Below are 22,122 nucleotides of genomic sequence, written 5' to 3'. Positions count from 1 at the left end.
TTGGGAATGCAATGAAATAATAAAATAATCCCAATCCTTTACTACTTTAACCTATATCTATCACAAAGATTGTTCTGAGAACATTTCAGGTGCTTCTATAAGTTTCACTGACACATTCCTAGTTAATTCTTCAAGTACCACAACACCGGAGTAAAAATTGAAGAATCATTCTATTGTCAATTTATGGGACACTGACAGTGGCCTGGTAAAGACTGCATGCATCATGTTTACATGCAAAAAATGTAAGAGATGCCGAGACTCAACGACAGTGCATTTAAGGACCTGATTATGCGTTTCTCATTATAATCCGACCCGTGCGTTAACTCCTGTTTATGCATGAATCGGAATTACGAGTTAAAAGGTAGTCTATGCATCTGATAATTAACAAATGCGTTAAATACCTCAAACTTGCCGCAATTTAACAGGTGAAATGTATATGGTATTTATCATTCCATGCGGATTTTGGAGTCTTAAACACCAAAATCCATATGTTATTTCCTAATAACTCTAATTAGGTGTTATATATGGCACCCTATAAATAACGTACCCTGTGATACTGGTATCTAAATAACACCTAAACTTGTAATCAGACCCCAAGTGGCTAAATATGTTGACTTTAGTCTAATTATTGGCTTTTGAAAATCAGTGCTACATGATTTGTTAAAACATATTTAAACAAGAGGATGGAAATTAACTGTCCCCATAGGTCTATAAAGACAGTGCATAGAGGCTGCCTTTTAAGTTTCAAGTTTGGAAATCAGGTTGTTCCATTGTTCTTACACATCTTTTTAAAGGGGTTATTTAGAATTGGGTACCAATGTCATTATCAACCACATAGTCATTTTATCATACTAATTATTTACTAGCCAAATATAGCTACGAAAGAATCAGACAAAAATATTGACTTAATTGACATTGGCTAGGTACATATATTCAATTTTATTAGGATCTGTAGTTTTTGTTCCTTCTGCCATTAGACTGGAATGAAGCCTGTCAATTATAATGAGTTGCTGACTTGCATAATGGGTCCAATGAAATTGTTTCTATTTTAAAAAGATCTCCCTAAACATCAGATGGCACCATGTCACTGGGATACAACGTTTCCTGTTCTGTACTTAGCTTTTACAAATCACTAATTTCAGGTGTTTTAGTCTGCTTTGTATAATAGAACTGAAAAATTATAAAATGCATTGATATGGTGCATGAAAACTAAATGTAGAAAAAGAGATGTTCTGATAACATGTAGCCTTTTGGTAATGCTACATCTGGTGTGATACATTCCTGTGACTTGGTAGTATATAGCTGCACAAGAGTCAACAACTTCACCTAGTCTTCCAAAGGATTTAATAGTCTTTATCATTAGCCACCTCTTCAGGTAAACTTAAAGGAGCAAGAGGATTTGTGAAGCATGGGACAGCTCCAAAATGGGCCTCCCAAGGCGCTGTGGTGTAGGCCATGGTATAATGGAGTGGCATTCGGTGCTATGTCCACACTAATTTGGAAATATTCAAACATTGTCTTCAATTGCTATTGGGACATTTAGATTTATTAGTTTGTGCTTTTCAGGTGAAAATTGCATTTAAGCGAGTTTCAGCACAAAATTGTATAAGGAGATGGGTGCCAATTATGTTTACTCCTTGTTTTTAGTTCTACTTGATGGTAAGCACCTATTGAAATCTGTGTTAGGCAAATTAATGTATAATTACAGCTGTTTAGACAGCAGATATATAAATAATGAAGTTTCTCTGCCATTTGCACGTCTACTGGCAAAATTGTGCATCTTCTCTGCTATTTAGACAGCGGCCAGTGAATACTGAAGTGTATTCGTCTTGAAAAGGTTCTTCTTTCGCAGGACCAAAGAATAGCCACGTTGGTAGTCCTACACAAAGACGGTAAACCCAAAAGCAGTTGCACAATGTATCGACCCATATCACTGCTAAATGTGAAGGCCAAAATTCTAGCTAAATTGCTAGCCACCCGACTGGTCCGGGTTATACCTGAGTTGGTTCATCCCGATCAGTCCAGTTTTATGCCGTCACGAAACACGGCACTAAACCTACAGAGAGTGCATGGGGTGATGGGTAGGACGAGCACCATAATGGAAGACGTGGGTGTGGTATCCCTAAATGCTACCATGGCATTTGACACCATAGAATGGCCAAACCTCTTTGCTGTCATGGAGAGGTTGGGATTTGGTCTCAAGTTAATTAACTAGGCCCGACTATTATATGCGACCCACTTGCACAGGACGTAGTCAACAATAAAAAAATCAGGAATTTTTCATCTCCACAGGGGAACGAGACAGAGGTGCAGCTTGTCCCCCCTGGTATGTGTACTCACACTGGAGCATCTGGCGTGTTTGATCCGGAGGGACCCTGTAATTCGAGGGTGACGCTGGGTGGAGGGCTGGGAGGACCGCATATCTCTCTATGCAGATTACATTTTGTTATACCTGGCCTCCCCAAAGAGGTCCCTACATAGGGTACTTAATATTTTTGCTAAGTTTGGCACATTCTCCGGTTACACTATCAATTGGTCAACATCGCTTATTTCTGTATTAAAGGGCCAACCACCAAACCTGCCAAAAGAGTATCAAATTACGATAATTACCGGGGATTGAAATATCTGGGGATTTTTATAACCTTGGGCCCCAAATTGTTCTATACCTCTAACTTGTTACCACCCCTACAACTGCTGAGGAGCGACTTGGAACACTGGAAGGCTCTTCCGCTGTCGCTTTTGGGCAGAGCTGCACTTTTTAAAATGATGTCACTGCCGCACTTTCTGTACATTCTCCAGAACTCACCTGCCCTTGTCCCCGCATCCTACTTTCGATTAGTGGAAGCTGCATGTTATAAATGGGATTTTTGGTTGGCTAGGGCATGTGCCAAAGTAGGGCAGAAACCACCACTCTTGTCAGGATAAGGGAGTTACACTCCTAAAATAACCCCTGCTCACCCCCTTGGTAGCTTGGCAAGAGCAGTCAGGCTTATATTACAGGCAGTGTGTAAAGCATTTGCACATAACCAACAGTAATACAGTGTATGCACTGCAAAAGGACACCACACCAATTTAGAAAAATATCAAATTGTTTAAAATATATTTAAGACAAGCCCAAAAACAATAAAAATCCACAATACAGTATCTCAAAATAGGCTTGAAAAATAGTTCCTTGATGTCGATAGCTCCGTCCGAAGCTATCACGGCATCGTGAGCAAACAAATCCAAACAGTTTTGGCTGACTGTGGCGTCGTGGGCCAGCTACGGTGTCGGAAAGACCCGCAAACTGTACCTTTTAGAAATGCAGGGCGTCGGCGACCTCTCGTTGAGCTTCCGAAAGCACGGCGCCTGCAGGCGTTGGTTCCGGAGGTCGGTGCAGGAGTCGTCGGGGCCCTTGAAGTCACACGCGTTGCAGGTCTAACTCCCCTCTGTTGAAGTCAGGAGCGCTTGCGTCAGCAGGCGTCGGGTGCTGCGGTGCGAAGTGCAGCGGTGCGGCGTGCGGTGCCCTCAGGTCGCGGTGCGAGCAGCGTATCAGCGTCAGATGGCGTCGTAGGTGAGACCAGGGTCGCGGTGCGAGGTGAAGGCGGTGCTCGTTGCGGTGCTGGCAGGTCACAGTGCAAGTAGCTGCGTCATTGTGGCTGAAGCACTGTCATCAGCTGACAAACTGGTTTGTGGTGCCGGCGTTGGTAGGCCAAGGCTGCGGTGCGGGATGAGGGCGGTGCGTCGTGTAACTTTACGAGCGGTGCCCTCGATCCACGGTGCAAGTAGCGGCATCGATTGTGGCGTGGAGCGGCCTAATCAGGGATACCAAGGCGTCGTCGTGAAACGAGGTGGTGCAGAGTGCGGTGAGCACAGGTCGCGGTACGAGCAGCGGCTTCGTGGTAGCGTCACCAGGTGTCGTCAGTGCGTTGCGGCGGTGCCCTCTGCGGTACCTTCAGGACACGGAGTCGGCAGTGTCGTCGTAGATGGCGTTGGGTTGCTTTTTCTACTGTTGCAGCATAAAACACACAGTCCTCAGTGCTGAGGGCAGAAGAGCTTGAAGTCTTTGCTGTTCCTGAGACTTCTTGAACAGGGGGCAAGCTCTACCTCAAGCCCTTGGAGAAACTCACAAAAGTAGATTACAGAAAGTTCAGTCTAGTCCCTTCACTGCCCAAGACAAAAGCAGCCACTGCAGGCCAAGACAGCAAACCACACAGCAAAGTGGTAGTTCCTCCTCACAGCTTCTCCAGCTTTTCTTCTTGGCAGTCTTCTTGATCCAAAAGAGTTCTAAAGTTCAGGGGTCTGGGCCCCACTATTTATATCCCAAAATCCTTTGATCTCTTAGGCAGAGAGTGTCTGTGCCCAGCCAGAACCAGTTCTGTCTTCTCTGGCAGAGGTGGTGACGGCATTGTCAGAGGCAGACCAGGCCCTTTGAGGTGCAAGGAAATCTCCTCCTCCTTCCCCAATTGCAGCCCAGGTCTATTCAGCCCTTTCCTGACCCACATAGACTATGTGGAGCCACTCCTGCTCCCCAGCCTTCTGTCATCCAAAGCAGGCAGTCCACATTCCAGCAGAGGCACATGGGATGACTGAGCAAGAAAATACCTATTTTCTAAAAGTGGTGTTTTCAAACACAGAATGTAAAAATCACCTTCACTAAAAGATACATCTTTAGATTCTGAGTTCAGGCATACTAAACTGTATTTCCCTACCTAATTCCCGGGCCTGTTATGTTTATAAAATGTTATAAAAAAAACTCTCAATTTTTTCCTATGGGGAACAGGTAGCCTTGCAATAGTGAAAAACGTAATTGGCCGTATTTCACTATCAGGACATGCCACACACACCAGGGCATGTCCTACCTTTCACATACACTACACCTTGCCCACAGGGGTACCTTGGGCCTACCTTAGGGGTGCCTGACATGTAAGAAAAGGGAAGGTTAGGGACTGGCAAGTGTGTGCACTGGCCAAGTCGACATGGCAGTTACAAACTGCGCACAGGCTCTGCAATGGCAAGTCTGAGTTACCTTTTCAGGGCGACTCACGTGGGTGGCACAATCAGTGCTGCAGGCCCACTAGTAGCATTTGATTTGCAGGCCCCTGGCACACTTGCAGTTTACTAGGGACTAACAGCCAGGCAAATCAAATATCCAATCATGGAAACACCAATCCATAACACAATTTACACAGAGAGCATATGCACTTTAGCACTGATTAGCAGTGGTAAAGTGTCCAGAGTCAAAAACAGGTCAGGAAAAAATAGGAGGAAAAAGCAAAAAGTTTGGGGATAACCCTGCAAAAATGGCCATTTCCAACACAACCCCCTTCCAGCCTAAAGCCAGGGTAGACCAATCCATACCTCGATGGACTTCCCTGCTTGGAGCGATAGAACATGGAACCTGGCCCGCAACAGCAGGGTTTTATTCCCGTTCTACACCTTCCTGAACCTAGTTGGATCCCTCTATCCATACTCTCAAGGCCCCCTAAGCTGACCCATGTGGAACCCTTCTCCTCACCTGTGGACCCCATCTGTGCAGCACCTAAACTTACTTTGGTCACAGATGTGTCCCAACAGGCAGACAGTAACCAGTCCACCCCCGGGGTGTGACTCCTTTCCCCCTCCCAGGGGCAACTCTGTACATACGGACAGCCAGCCACAGTGGCCACTGACAAGTGTCAGTGATGAGAGCCGGGCCTTATGCCTTTCAGGCCACTCCAACCGTTGCGGCGTCAGAGATTGGGGGGCGGTAGCCCGAGGTGCCTGGCACCCTTTCTTCACTGTACCCCCTGCCAAGTCAGGTATGGCATCCTGACACAGGCCCACCAGCCCAGGGTCTGTACCCTCCGGCTGGACAGAAGGCGGGGGTGGGCTCCCCCACACCCTCTCCTTCTCCCTGGTGCTCTGTACCCTCCCACCTGGATCGGTACCCCCTTCCAGAATTGTCAGGGCACCTGTGGCAGGTGTCCTGTACAATTCGCCCACCAGTTCAGGGGTGCTATCCTGCAACTGGTACCCAAGTCCAGGGTCTGTACCCTGAGGCTGAACAAGGGACTGGGGTGGGCTCTCCCACACCCTGTCCTCTTCCCTGGAGCTCTGTACCCTCCCACCTAGAGGGGCACCCCCAGAAGACAAACTGGCAGGGGCACTGTTAGCAGTCGCCCCTTCCCCAAGGTTAGGGGAGACACCCTGAACCTGGTCCTCCCACCCAGGGTCTGTACACTCAGGCTGACCAGAGGTCTCGGGTGAGGCTCTCCTCTCCTTACCTCTCCTTCCGGGGTTCCACACTCTCCTCCCAGGAGAAGCACCCTCAGAACCTAAAACTGTCAGGATGCTGGAACCAGACCTCCTACACAATTCTTCCACCAGTTCAGGGCCTTGACCCTGCAACTGATCCACCACCCTGGGTTGAACCAGGGTCAGAGGTGAGGACTCACTCCCTCTGCATCCCCTTCCAGAGTTCTGCACCCTCCCACCTGGAGTGGTACCCCTAGAAGATAAACCGGTCAGGACACTGCTTACAGTCGTCCTTCCCTCCAGATCAGACAGGACCTGAACCTGACCTCCCAACCCAGGGACTAAACACTGTGGCTGAGCACCTGCCCGGCGCATCAGGACTTCCTTGGGAGCACGCATGATCCCCCTGTGGGTAACACATGACTCATGTGTTCTGTGACAGTCTGCCTGGCACAGATCTCCCGACCCCTGTCCATCTGACAGTGTGCAAAGATCCCCAAGGACAGAAGTGGTGTCACGATGGTCACTACTTGGAGGCTCAGCACTTCTGGCTGGCTCCTAACCCACTGGTTCTCCCACTGGGGAACGCATCCCCCTCTCACCCCTCCATCTGGACTTCTGCACCCTCCACTTAGGAGCAGCACCGCCAGACACCAGAACCGCTGGAGCTCTGTTTACAGACACTCCACGTTCTCCTGACACTAGGAGAGTCCCCTCAACAGACGGCCTACCAGTACAGTCTAGGCTCCCCACCTGGTGGTCCCTCCTGGAACCACAAAGGTTTTGGGACCGGATTTTGGGCCCCTTGGGCAGCAGCCCATTCCCACTCCTTCTCCGCGGAGACAGAATGTGAGTCCCTACACCCTTCCCACGACACTGGGACCTATCTGGGCTACCACAAACCATTCTCACCACCCTTGCTTGGGAAATACCTAAGCTACTTCCTTCCAGGTCACCCCCAGATGCTTCTCCAGACCCTCTGGAATCTACCAAAAGGTCTGCCTCCAGTGGAAGCTCCCTGGGGTCAGAGAACTCACAATCCACTGGGTGTTGGCATAGCTCTGGAAAACAGGGACTTAAAATATGCTCTCCAACAATTGAATCACACAGCCCCACACAGGTGTTACCAAACTACCCTTCACCCAGCCATCCAGTGCCTCAGAAAAGTAGCCCACATCATTCTCACAAGACTGGTGAGACAGTGTCTGACTGTTGCTGTCTCTCAACCCATACTCTTCTGGCTGGTCTCCATACTCACTTACTAGGGCTTCTATCATGGGGGAACCCCTCTCCCTGCACCTCTCATCTAGAGTCAGTAGAGTGTCCCTCTCACTACCAGGGATATGATCCCCTGTGCCAGTTCCCCAATCTACCTCAGGGACACTGTGCACCACTGGAGTAACCTCACAATCCTGAACCCCCTGATGTATGTCAACCCCCTCCTTGAAGCAGGGCCCCAAATCTGTGTGTGCGTGTACCTCACCCTCAGTACTGGACACTACATTTTCGCTGTCATCATCTGAGCTGGGCCTAGCCCTACTAGCTTCCCAGTCCAGCTCTCTCATTTTAATGTCATGGTCTAACATCATTTTCCTTTCTTTCATGGCTATTCTTTTGTCTTCCCTCTCACTTTCTATCCTGCGTTTCTCCAATTTGAACTTCCTTGCTTCCCGCCTGTCCTCCAGCTTCTCTCGGGACAAGCTACTGCTGCCTGGCTTGGAGGGTTCGCCCCCTTCCAAAAGCACATCCACCCTAGGAATAGACTCCTCCGCCTCGCCACTGAGAATACCAGACTGCTCGCTGGCATGTCTGGCTGCTACCCAGGCCCTCAGCGCCTTTTGTAGATCCTCCTTCCTATTGAGGCCTCTGACTTGGATTTTTAGGTTTTTGCAAATCGCTTTCAATTCTTTAACAATGTAGGGTTCCAACCTATCCTCCTCAAAGGCAACTTCCAGGAATGCAACAGATGATGCTCTTGATTCCTGCATGACGAAGTAGCATGTTCAACTGGCAAGATCAAAAATAGGCCAAAAAGAAAAAGAACCAGTATGTGGCACGTAATGGTCTGCGATATGGTAGTAGTGCACACCAATCACTGTAAGTCAAGTGCATACGCAAGTCCTATTCTCACCGCTGACAACCAATGTTAGAAATGGGATTTTTGGTTGGCTAGGGTATGTGCCAAAGTCGGGCAGAAACCACCACTCTAGTCAGGATAAGGGAGTTACACTCCTAAAATAACACCTGCTCACCCCCTTGGTAGCTTGGCACGAGCAGTCAGGCTTCTCTTAGAGGCAGTGTGTAAAGCATTTGCACATGAAAAATAGTTCCTTGAGGTTGATAGCTCTGTCCGGGGCTATCACGGCGTCATGAGCAAACAAATCCAAACAGTTCTGGCTGACCGTGGCGTCGCGGGTCAGCTACGGTGTCAGGAAGACGCGCAAACAGTACCTTTTAGAAATGCAGGGCATCGACGACCTCTTTTTGAGCTTCCGAAAGCACGGCGCCTGCAGGCGTCGGTTCCAGAGGTCGGTGCAGGAGTCGTCGGGGCCCTTGAAGTCACACACGTTACAGGTCGAACTCCCCTCTGTTGAAGTCAGGAGCGATGGCGTCAGCAGGCATCGGGTGCTGCGATGCGAAGTGCAGCGGTGCGGCGTGCGGTGCCCTCAGGTCGTGGTGCGAGCAGCGGCTCGGTGGCGGTGTCAGATGGCATCGTCGGTGAGACCAGGGTCGTGGTGCAAGGTGAAGGTGGTGCTTGTCGTGGTGCTGGCAGGTCACGATGAAATCAGCGGCGGCGTCGTGGCTGAAGCGCTGTCGTCAGCTGACTAACTGGAGTCGGTGGTGCCGGCGTTGGTAGGCCAAGGCTGCGGTGCGGGATGAGGGAGGTGCGTTGTGTAACTTTACGAGCGGTGCCCTCGAACCACGGTGCAAGCAGCGGCGTAGATTTCGGAGTGGAGTGGTGTCATCAGGGATACCAAGGGGTCGTCGTAAAGTGAGGCGGTGCGGAGTGCGGTGCCCACAGGTCGCGGTGCGAGCAGTGGCTCAGTGGCGGCGTCAGCAAGTGCCGTCAGTGAGACCAGGGTCGCGATGCAGCGTTGCGGCGGTGCCCTCTGCGATGCCTTCAGGACACAGAGTCAGCAGCGGCATCGTAGATGGTGTCGGGTTGCTTTTTCTCCTGTTGCAGAACAAAATACACAGTCCCCAGTGCTGAGGGCAGAAGAGCTTGAAGTCTTTTCTGTTCCTGAGACTTCTTGAACAGGGGGCACTCTCTACCTCAAGCCCTTGGAGAAACTCACAAAAGTAGATTGCAGAAAGTTCAGTCCAGTCCTTTCACTGCCCAATACAGAAACAGCCACTGCAGGCCAACACAGCAAAGCACACAGCAAAGTGGTAGTTGCTCCTCACAGCTTCTCCAGCTCTTCTTCCTGGCAGTCTTCTTGATCCAAAAGAGTTCTAAAGTTCAGGGATCTGCGCCCCGCTATTAATATCCCAAAATCCTTTGATTTCTTAGGCAGAGAGTGTCTGTGCCGAGCCAGAACCACTTCTGCCTTCTCTGGTGTGACCTCCTGGCAGAGGTGGAGACAGCATTCTCAGAGGCAGACCAGGCCCTTTGAGGTGCAAGGAAATCTCCACCCCATTCCCCAATTGCAGCCCAGGTCTATTCAGCCCTTTCCTGACCCTCCTAGACTATCTGGAGCCACTCATGCTTCCCAGCCTTCTGTCATCCAAAACCCAGACAGGCAATCCACATTCCAGCAGAGGCACATGGGATGACTGAGCAAGAGAATACCTACTTTCTCAAAGTGGTGTTTTCAAACACAGAATGTAAAAATCCCCTTCACTAAAAGATACATCTTTAGATTCTGAGTTCAGACATACTAAACTTTATCTCCCTACCTAATTCCATGGGCCAGTTATGTTTATAAGATGTTATAAACAAACTCCCCATGTTGTCCTATGGGGAACAGGTAGCCTTGCAATGGTGAAAAACGAAATTGCCGTAATTCACTTTCAGGACATGCCACACACACCAGGGCATGTCCTACCTTTCACACAGACTGCACTCTGCCCACAGGGGTACCTTGGGCCTACCTTAGGGGTGCCTGACATGTAAGAAAATGGGAGGTTAGGGACTGGCAAGTGTGTGCACTGGCCCAGTCGACATGGCAGGTGCAAACTGTGCGCAGACTCTGCAATGGCAGGTCTGAGTTACCTTTTCAGGGCTACTCACATGGGTGGCACAATCAGTGCTGCAGGCCGACTAGTAGCATTTGATTTACAGGCCCTGGCCCCCATCAGTGCACTCTACTAGGAACTAACAGGTAAATCAAATATCCAATAATAGAAACACCAATCCATAACACAATTTACACAGAGAGAATCTACACTTTTGCACTGGTTAGCAGTGTTAAAGTGCCCAGAGTCCTATAACCAACAAAGATGGGTCAGGAAAAAATAGGAGGAAGAAGCAAAATGTTTGGGGGTAACCCTGCAAAAAGGGCCATTTCCAACACTGCACAAAGAACATTGCTCTGGGGGGAATAGCCTGCCTTGAATCTCATTCCCAAAACTTGTAAAAGGCTGGCATGACGGGGGAATCGGGTTACCAGATATCAAAAAGTACTACTGGGCAGCACAACTAGTGGCCATCAATCACAGTATATATCGGCACCAGAATGATCCGGGATAGGTCATGGACAGATGGCTACTATATGGTAGCAATCACACACGGGCGTTGTATTCGAAGTCCACAAGACTTCACCTGACGAGTCCCACAAAACACTCTATGCAGGTGTGGCACTTGGTCCAGAGGAGCATGGAATGGACTAAGACTATAACGCAGGCAACCCCTGTATGGGATACTGAAAAACTGGGTTCCCTCTGGAGAACAAAGGGATTTGATAAATGAGATACAATAGGGATCTCATGGGTGGGTGACCTTTGGGTTAAGGGAGGGGGTGGTACCTTTCTCGGCCCTCCCGCAGAGTTACGAGTTAGCCGACACCGAGCATTTCCGCTACATACAGGTGCGGCAAGCACTCCAAGCAGCAATCCCAATGGGAGAAACCCCTCCTGAGTCCTCTCCCCTCCAAGATAGACTCCTGGATGGTTACATGCCCCAGAAGGCCATCTCCCTAACATATTCAAAGCTGATAAATCACTCACCTGATCCACTTCCGCAACTTTGTGCAAAATGGGAAAGCGACTTGGCAGAATTAGAAGAAGAGGAGTGGATGGAAGCACTAGCATCCCCAAAGGAAGGGGCAATATCCTCCAAACTAAAACTGGTACAACTAAAAATATTGCATAGAATCTACGTCACATTGACCATTGATTTGACATTGGTCAAAATGGGATAGAGGCGGGAGTCTAGCTGTAGGCAATTATGTGGCCAAGAGGGCACATTTTTTCATACAATATGGGAATGCCTTCATATCAGCAGATGCTGGAACAGAGTCACCTCATGTATGAGGGAAGCTATGGGAGAACCAGTGATAGGTGATGCCAAACAGTGCTCATTACACATATGGGAACCAACGGACTTGAGGAACAAGGAGAAAACATGGGTGACGCTGGGCTTGATGGTTGCCAAGAGAAACATTGCTAGAAAGTGGGGAGTGCAGACGGTTCCAACACTGAGGGAATGAGAAGAGAATATGGATTGGTGCAGGGAGAAAACAGTGTATACATCATGGGGATGCCCTAAGAAATGGATGCAAGTATGAGGGAAATGAAATATATATAGAAGGAACATCTGTGAGCCACTCGAGCTACCATCGCAACTATCCCTGGAGTAGTCAGACCCCTAATGTTCTATTGGATGTCGGCCGGAACAGAATTAATATGACAATGCTAAACTGTATGTACCACATAACTGACTACTTTGATGTGTTAATTGTAATAATGGAAATATGTGCTGTTATTTTGTTACCAATAAAAAGAATTTTAAAAAATACTGAAGTGTATTCACTATTCGCACAGCTGGTGGCCAGCCAATACATCATTTCTGCTACTAAGTCAGTGGGGCAGGAAAATAATGAAGTGTCTTTGTGATTTCCAAAGCTGCCATCCAAATAGTACATATTATCTGATATTTACCCTTTTGCCGGGTAAATAGTGAAATTTCTTTGCTATTTATGAAGCCAACAGCCATATCGCCCATAATGTCTGCAATTTTGCAAGCAACCAGGTAAAGAGTGAGGTTTCTGGCTATTTTCATGGCTGCTGGACGAATAGTGCATGCTGTTTGACATTTAGCCATTGGCTATATGAATAGTTAAGTTCCATTTCTATATGCTTGACCACCGGCCAAACAATACATAATGTCTGCTATTTAGCCCCAGGTCAGGAACATAGTAAAAGTTCTTTACTGTTTGTATGGTTGCTGGCCAAACAGTACATAATTTCTGCTTTAGCAACCGGCTGGATAAATAGTTGTTGCCTTGCTATTTGCATGTCTGGCTGGCCAAACTGTGTAGAATCTCTACTAGTTAGCTAGCGTTTGGGTAACTAGTGATGTTTCTCTGCTATTTTAAAGGCTGCCAGCCAAATTGTAAAACAAATCTCGACTATTTAGCCAAAGGTCAGGTATATAGCAGAAAACAATTCACTATTTACCTAGAGTCCAGCTAAATAGTCTCCACCAATAATATTAGTTCCTAATCACTCTCTACCAGTCTCCTTTATAGCACTCATACTGCCTCTACTACATCTCTATCTCACTTTTCTTTTCTGTCTCCCTCATTCCGATCCATCGTTCCATTCTGAAATATTTAATCTCTATTTGTGTTTTAATCTTTTCTATCACACAGAGCTTGAACAAGAGAAGACAATCAAATACTGGTGCACCATTTGTGAAAAATTAAATCTTAAGTGCAGGCATTTTCACCTAACCTAAATAAAATTAAATTGTTGCATTTAACCATACGATGTATGTCCGCAGATTCATGCACAGCACATGCATAATTTTTTTTTAATTTAACATGGCCAAGCTCAGGTTGTTTTCTATTTTATGTTAAATACCCAATATTACATTATTTGGACCAAAAGGAGGAGCTCCATTCAGCGTATAAACCTGTAATGTATGCTCCACATCAGATATGTTTCAGGCATGGATTTACATCTCCCTCTTAACAAACGTTTTATGTTTTTTATTTCAGTTTACAAGTATTTGAAGTATGGACTGGGTGTAGTTTTCCATGCATACAACTGAGAATGTCATGATTCATTTCCCAAAGGCTTCTTTAACCCTTTTGCGGAAAGGGGGGATGGAGCACGCTATACATATGTACAGTTTTTCATTTGCTTTTTTTCTCCATGTGGAAAACCTTTTTTTTTTATTAGAAAGCCCATCACCTACACTCCAACAAATCTGGGGATGAGCAGGTCCCCTTCTCCTTATAGAAGGAAAATTACTCTAGCCTTGGCTGGAGTAACTTTACACCAATTTCCAGGCTGGAAAGGGGTCTTATAGCAATTTGCGAATGTCCACAAATTTGCACACACACTTACAACACTAGTATGTGACATTTACTTTTTATTGATGGTAAGTATACTTGATGTTTAATGGCGGTTTCGAAAACAGCCAACACGTTTTTCGCACCCTCACGCAGCTATGCCTGGGGCTTTCTCAAGGCTGTGAGAATCAAAAGACAAAAGGACAATAAAAAAAGATAAGAATTTGAATCCATTGTTCCAGAATGACCATCACAAAAAGTGAAAGAGCACCCAATGCCACTTGTGCAATGAAGAGAGTAGAAATCTCCCTCCATGATTCCAGAGATAACAGTGAGTGCATTAGATGATTTTGAGTAAATCCCGTAGGGGAGAAAGCATGGAAACTGAGACAATCAGACTAAATAAATAAATAGTAATTGATAGGAAAAGTATAAGGTGCTGGCTTGGCTCAATGTGCATCATTAGTTAGAACTGAAAGGAAAGATTGGGTTTAGAGATACCGAAGTTGAGAGAAAGGGATCAGTTGGTCTCATGCTTTACTGAAATTAATAGCGATGGTGTGTATTAGTCGTCAGATCAGTGAGTATTCCGTTTTCTCCAAAGATCTATATGGACTAAACTACTAACAGACTGACGACGTGAAGGGATTTAGGGGCATATGTATCAAAAAAGAGTTTTGCGATTCTCAAATTGCAATTTTTAGAGAATTGCAGTTAGAGAATGGCAAAATGCAATGTATGTAGGATTTGCTAAAAATTTTGCAAATCCTACATATTCCTTATTTGCGAATCGCAGATTGAGATTCGCAAATAAGGAATACCTTCCCATTCATTCCTATGGGCTAGGGGGCCCATAGGAATGAATGGGAAGATGTTCTCAATTTGAGATTACCAATTAGAGAATCGCAAATTGAGAATGCAATTTCAAGGTTTGAAGGGTGCCAAAAGGACACCCTGTTGCACCCCTGAAATATGTATGTGTGTACATGTGGCACACATACATGCCGCATGTATGAGCGCCACATGGCACTTTGAAAAATGCACAAAAATGCATTTTTCAAAGAAATCGCAAATTACCACCAACTTGAAGTTGGTGGTAATTTTCAATAAGGCTAAATTGCAATTTTTCTGTGCTTCCTACATTGCATTTAAGGAATCGCAATTTGCGATCTCTTAAATGCATTCACAAAATAGGGAATCACAAATTTTGTAATTCCTTATTTTGCGAGGGCCAATCTAAAACTGCATGTACCTTACTTTGATCCATCTTTAAACAATCAGAAAATTGAATGAAACCTAAGAATTCTGCCCTAGATACATGAAGAGAACATTGTTCATGCTTTAATGTGCAGATGGTTTTCCCTTAGTTTCTGTAATACCAATTAATTAAAGATGTTGGAAATGCTAGAATGTCATCAATGTAAACTACAACAAATATATCAATATATTCCTGCAAACAATCAAAATATATTACTTTGATCTAGTAAAACTAGACTTAATCATAATTAATAACTATTTGTTTTAGTTATTTGATTTAGGGCTCAGTAATCATTCAACATATGCTGACCGCTTCTGGTTGGCACATACATAAATGTGATTGCATCGTATTTTTGCTTTTGGCTTCATATGAAGGCAACAATCAAACAACCTAGGCAGAGACAGAGTTTCTGCTCACTTCTTCCTTAAGATGTTAAACAAATTATGGTATTCTGAAGGAATTTTCTCTTCTAAAATGTCAAACATTTCTTTATTTTCACCCTTCATGACTTCTGCTGCTTTTAAATATGCACTGAAAGAAACATCTCTCAACCAGTACATCATCTGAATTCTGCAATGATCTTTGGCAGTGAGAACAAGGTTAACTGAATCATTTTAAACAGGAATGCTAAAGCTCCCATTACCCAGCGCCATGAAGGCCCGCGCTGCAGGATTGTGTCCTGGACATTTTGAACCTCTGCCATGGGAGCCTTGATGAAGCAAGCACCAGCAGTGTCCACAGTTATACACACCCTCGAAGCTGCAGCCCAATGGGCACCTATTTATCACATATCATCTAAATAAAACTTCAGATAGAGCAAGGGTCATGAAGCTTGAATTCTGTCAAAGATGATGTGGATACAGCGCTCCATCAGATCTGCAAAAAAAAAAGTAGATCTCGCTCCCTCCAGAATTTTTATAACCCACTTCCTGCACCTGAAAACGCCTCACTCCTCGGGGTGCCCCCATTCCATGACCGGGCCTTGTTGTAGCATTATCTGCACCTGTGTATAGTCATTCCACACCATCGTCACTGGATATCATCAGTACCTGTGCACTACCAGCCCGGCTTTCTCCAACCCTAGTCAGAGCGAAGGGCGTGGTATATGGTTTCAGTTAATGTTAATGTTGCACTATACAATAGCTATTTTTCTACTGTGTCGGCAATTATTTTAGTGCTAACACTGTCAAACTGTGGGAAAGGGGACTCACAAAAGTGTTTTATACACAACGATACAAGGTGGTAAAGTGGGGAAACTAGGATCAAAAGCAGTAGCGGCCCATACCCTGCCAAAGAGGCGGGGCGGGCCGGAGGAGTGAGGGAGGTGGGGAAGGGAGGGGGTTTCGGGGATAAGAAGATGAAAATGTAAAAACGTACCTCAATGCCACCGCCAACGCTGCCATCTCCTGCCCCCCTCGCGCTGTTTCTGGGTACAGGCTCCCAGACTGCACTGTGGCCAATCCTGATGCATCACGATTGGCCTGAGCGCTGGCAACTTGCGCTCCCAGTCAGACTGGGAGCCTGTGCCTGCTCTCTCAAGCCCCAGCAAAGGGGCTGTGTTCATGTGTGTATTACTTTAGTCTTCAGATTAAAGTGCTTCCCTCCGAGCCCCCTCATTGTGTATATATTCTTGCATCCGTTTTAAAGTGCTTTCTACTCCTCGTGTGACCACTGCCGCGCGAGTGAGAAGTCGTGTATGGCACGCGCACTTTCCATTTAAAGTGCCGTTTTCAGATTAAGTTCTGGTGTGTTCTTGTATGTTTAGTTGGCGCGCCCTGCTGAGGCTTTCCTTTCAATCCATGTTGCCAGCCTCCTGTTGTGTGTGTTCTTGCAGTACGTGTAATCTCCACGTGGACGTGCTCTCTTGTGTCACACGACACCCACTGGGAGGACTGCTTTGCAGGTTCAGTGTACCCTGCAAGTGCTCTGCGTGAGGGTGTTCTTCCACGAACCCGCCCCCTGCTGTGTGGCTTTTTTTTTGCACGTTTTTGTGCGTTTTGTTTATCGGGTTGAGATGCGGGCTCCATTTCAGACCCTATGTCCAACCCCTCCCTGCTATCAATGTGAAAGTGCGAAAAGACACAGCGAGCTGTGGGAAAGCCACAGAAGCTGATGAAGCCCGGCATCTCCAACTTAAATACATTGTGTTATCTTTGGCAGACTGCATTTTGAAACAGGCTACAGAGGCAGCAGTACTATTAAGTGCTGCACACACTAGTATGAAAGGGGGCGGGGGATGAAACTTGGTGACGGTGTGAAACATAGGGAAAAACTGAACAACAATGCCAGCAGCATGCCCGTCCCCTAAAGACTGTCAAAATTGCAGCTGCTCCAGAACATGTGAGAAAAGGCTTACCAATTAACCACACCCACTGAGGCACTGCCATTCTGTTCCTGGAGTATCAGAAGGGACTAGAGAGCCCATGTGGTAAACAAAACAAGCATTTACAATGCAATAGGTCTCGCAATGACATTGTTTTGAGCTATTGGCATTGTAAATGTTATTGTTTTTTTTCCCGTCGTGAAGCTTTAATCAAATGGTGTAATGCAAAACGAGTTTAGAAGAAAGAAAACAAGAAGCTGCGACCTCGGAGGGTTGTTGTGGGCTTGAATTCACGGTTGTCAGAGGGGTGAAGTGGTGTGGGGAAGGGCACTGGGACATTAACATCGGCTCTGCCACCACGGAAAAATGAGGCACGCGCAGCTTTTTCAGAGTACAAGAGCATTTGCCAATACAAAATGTATTAATTGTTACAGAGACATTATTGTAAAGGTTTGCTTACTGTGTATTGTCAATTACTGTTTTTGTATTTTTTATTTGTTGTGCTTTTATGGGTATTAAGTTACCCGAATAAAGTTATTGAACTTGAACTTGAACAATACAAAAGCAGCACACATTTCAGATGCTGACTGCTGGTATCAGCACAGACCCTTCGCCATTAACTGCTGCATTTGAGCAGTAAACCTGCAGGGTCACTGCACCTCTCCGCAGTCACTTACCTCGCCGATCTCCCAGGCTAGCCTACAGCTTCACACATTCAATCCCCTTCTGCCAGTATTCACAACCGAAGCTCAATGCTGAAAGTTAACCACAGCTGTGGTGCTGAAAAAAAAGTGTGGCCACGTGGGAGGTGGGAGGGGTGCTGTGAGGAATAACACGGGGAGATTAGAAGCGGCACACACAGCGGGCGACAGTGTCACGTGGATTTCACTGTTCAGTGAGGCATATAAAACTACAGGAAATGTGAAAAGCGTCATATATCCGAATAGTGAGTTGACTGTTCCCAGTGACTGCAATACATTATATTTATAGCACTCGTGAAAATAAGCCTGCGTCATAAATTGGTAGGTATATAGTGCATGGATTAGTGCATTTAGACGTTCATTCTATAATCATACCATGGCATTCCTTCCACACACAAACATGTCTGCTAAGTGTTTGTAAAAATTGTAGATGTTTGCAGGCTCTCTTTCCTTCCAATGCTGTAAAATAATTCGTCTGTAAAGCCATGCTCGTTTTATTTTACGCGGGGTCGGCGTGCTTATTATAGACCGAGCACGGGGGATAAGTATTAAAGCACGCATTTGTTCAGTCCGGGCGGGAGCAGGCTGCAGCCAGCACAATGGGCCCTGCTGCTAAAATTATACGTGAAAACTCTAAGTAAAGCCACACGTCGTGTCACTGCCGTGCTACGGGGTCGGTGGGAGGGCTTCTGTTGTCCAGACAGACCCTCTGTCGGTCTGCGGGTTCATATAACCCTGCAAGAGTAGGTCACAATGAGTCCTGCCCTAGCCTTAAATAATTCAAAAGTGAGGAATAATTACAGAATAAGCTAGTAATTATTGGTGAGCGGACAGGCGTCGCCTGACTAGCTGCTGGATCGGGTTCGCCTCTGTTCGGCTTTTTTCCAGACCCCATAAATGTTGCATCGGCCGGGTCCTGAGGGCATGTGCTCTGCAGTATTGGGCGGGCCTGTGGTAGCCCCAGGGACCCTGTGCTGCTCACACCATGCTGGGGACACGCAGTGAGGACGAGGAACCTTGCCGGCCCCGGTACAAACACAGCTCTACCTGGGTAACTGGTTGCTTTTCACAGCCTGACACTATTGGTAATAACAATGTAATCGGCGTCAACATAAGAACAGGTAAAATGCGAGCAAACCGGAGCATCACACAATCAGGTACTTGAAGGGCACGTGTACACCGCAATGATGTCACGATTGGCAATATAATGAGAGTAAAAGAGAGGTAGTAAAATTACAAACACGCCTAGCCGGATTACACATTCGAAAAGTGCAAACATGAAATACCACACACTGTTAGACCTGTCAGCCCTAGGGTGGTCTCCCCATTTATTTTTGATCGTGCCTCATTTTTTCCACCCTCATTTTTATGTTGGACTAGGTCTCCGGGCGCCTTTTCGTTGCCAATCAGTGTTAAGGTGCAGGGGCTCCCTTCTCCCAAGATGGCTGCCACAGGCCCCTGCTACAGCAGAGTGGTCTTTATTAGTAGCACCCTAGCTGCCAGGAGCTGGCTGGAACCCCACAACAATGTTGCGACACCAGCCCGCCTTTTTTGTCCCATAGGTAGAATGGGGAAGCTCCTGGAATGTGCTGGAACCTTCTAGAAGGGAGGTGTGGTTTTTACTTTTGCCGCCTTGGCTAGAGGTCACCTGACCTAGCGATACATAAGTGAGGGAGGGAACTTTTTCTAGTTAGTTGGCCAGTTGGGGTGAAGCAGAGCTGGAGAATCCATGCCGGAGTTGTAGGCAGTAGGGCCTAGCCAGGGACTTATGCCTCTGAGAGTGACAGGGCTTAGGTGCTGCCTCTTAAGTGAGTGAGGGATCCTGTGAAACCCACTGATCTTGCCCAGCAGTAGGAGGACCCAGGGAACCTCTGCCCAGCCTGACTAGGAAGGACCTAGTCGCCAACTCATCCCCTACCCCCCAAGGAACAGAACACCAAGGGCGCCAGTATCATCTGCGCCGCAAAGACTGAATATTGAAACTGCAGAAGCGGAATCCTGAAACTTCATGCCAAAGCTGAATATTGCAACTTCATGAAACGACTGATTGCCTGACTGCTGGGGATCGACCGGGTACTGGCGCTGTGTCTCCAGCGTTGCCAGACCTGACCTGGGACCCCCTGCGCAGATCTGCTGTCGAGCGCGGAGCTGGCCGAGCTCCCGCTTAATTTGTGACCCCCCCCTGGTGCGAGGAACAGCAACGCGATCACCGCCGCGGCCCGTAGGCCTCAGGGACGTGTCAGTGCCAAGTCGGGGCCTGCGGAGAAGCCCGGGGCCCCGCCGCTGCCGTCGCAGCGTGAGAAGGAAGAGCGAGTGTCCGGAGTGTCCCGCGCCGTTGAGCGCGTCTGACGAAGGGCCCGGAGCGGAACCGAGCGACGAGACCAAGGTAACCCCCGGGGGCTGGTAGGTAGCGCGGCCGTGTGGCGGCCTGAGACTCGCCATCCCCCCCCTGCTCCCCGGGAGTCGTGGGAAGGCCCGGTGCGCCCCCTGCCGAGTGGGAGCGAAACCGCATGCAGAGACTGTGACTTTCCCCCCTCCGTGGGATTTCCCTCCGTAGTTGTGAGTCTCCCCTCCGTGGGATTACCCTCTCCTGGGATCTGCCGTTCGCAGGACTCACCAGCGCTCCATGCGTTCTATGTCTAAGTAGCGCTGATCCTTCCTTTGTATTCCACAGTGCTCAATGCGTTCTATGTTGGAGTAGCGCTGATCATTCCATTGTATTTACCAGTGCTCAATGCGTTCTACGTCTAAGTAACGCTGATCTGTCATTTGTATGCATCCGTACTCAATGCGTTCTATGTCTAAGGAGCGCTGACCCCACATGTTGCATTCACAGGTGCTCAGGGCGTGCTAGGTCCAAATAGCGTGTAACCTCAGGTTGTGGTCTCAAGCGCTCCATTCTCCAGTTGAGGTCCCAAGTGCAAGGCGCTCCGTGTATGAGCTGCGCCTCATCTCTAAAGGGTGTCCAGCAGGGCAGTACGCTCCAAGTGCCACTAACGCTTTATCCTCAGGGTAGGCTTGGAAGTGCTCATGGTATTAGGTGAACATTATTCAACCTCAAGTTATGCTCATGTGCCTTTGTTTCTTCGTAGACACCAGTAGCGCCACGTGTGCAGGCCCTGGCCCGCAGCACTAGGGAAGTTCATACTGCAGGGATTGCTGAGGTAACCGTAATGAGATGCTGTAATGCAAATGTTAAAGTGTACAAGTTAAGATACATTGCCCTATAAGATTCCCGTGTGTGCTTCTTTGATTAGATAAATCTGATTAATTTGCATTCACCTTCCTGTGTGGCGTCCATTATTGTGTGCGTTTACTGCTTCAGAGGATGTGTGTGTTGTATGGTCGCTTAACACATAGGCCTTTGGGTGCCCAGCCGCTCGTGTCACGTTACCCCCTTAGGGCCTGGAGACCCCAGGTCTTACATTGTTGGCGAGCGGTGGGATATTAGGACCTGTGACCATACAACACCCTTCCGTGAAGCGGAGGGCGCCACAATTAAACGCCTGTTGTTTCAAAGCTCTGCAACTATTATTTGCTGTATTTATTGATTCCACTGTCCAGGCTGAGAGTGTAAAAGAATCCTGGTTAGCTGGTAACTGTCACCCATATCCTAGGAATTTCTTCCTTAGTATCTAGGTCCCCACCTGTCACGATGGAATTCCGGTTAGCTGACCTCGAGGGGTACACTGTAAAGCAACTGAGAGAGTTCGGGCAGGGGATGGGGGTGCCTGGGGTGCGGAAGGCCAAAGGATCGGAACTCCGTACCGCCATTAGGGCATGGGTAGAGGCCCACCCAGAAGGGAGAGAGGATGAGGGACAGGAGGCGCCAGATGCACCTCAGGAGGAGAGCGCCCAAGAAGTACTAGACATACTTAATGTGGATATGTCTGAAAATGTGCCCCCAGGGAGACGTTCTGAGGCCAGTAGTAGGACAGGATCTAGGAGGAGCGCGTCTCCAGAGGAGTACGAGGACAGGAGGGAAGGGAGGCAATTAATGTGGGAGCTAGCGAAATTGGAACATGAGAGAGAGAGAGAAAGAGAAAACAAGAGATGGGCAATGGAGGAAAAGAAACTGGCGCACGAGCTTCAGCTGAAGAGTTGGAGTTACGCGCCCTCCAATTAAATGCGTCCAATAAGGACAATGGTGGCAGCATACCTAAAGAG

At 47.5% G+C, this 22,122-nt stretch overlaps 1 protein-coding gene across 1 annotated transcript in view; it reads right to left on the bottom strand.

Moving 5' to 3' along the window:
- Positions 1 to 18,070, bottom strand: part of LOC146857205 (interferon alpha-inducible protein 6-like) — a 69,377-nt gene extending 51,307 nt beyond the window's left edge. Inside the window, exon 1 of the mRNA XM_085646811.1 lies at positions 17,932 to 18,070. The gene's annotated coding sequence lies outside the window, so the exon portion shown is untranslated. The remainder of the gene's footprint in view (positions 1 to 17,931) is intronic.
- Positions 18,071 to 22,122: the final 4,052 nt, after the last annotated feature.

This window comes from Triturus cristatus, chromosome 3_2, assembly GCF_964204655.1.
Source record: "Triturus cristatus chromosome 3_2, aTriCri1.1, whole genome shotgun sequence".
NCBI classification, from domain to species: Eukaryota; Metazoa; Chordata; class Amphibia; order Caudata; family Salamandridae; genus Triturus; species Triturus cristatus.
This window is presented reverse-complemented; position numbering and strand designations above follow the sequence as displayed.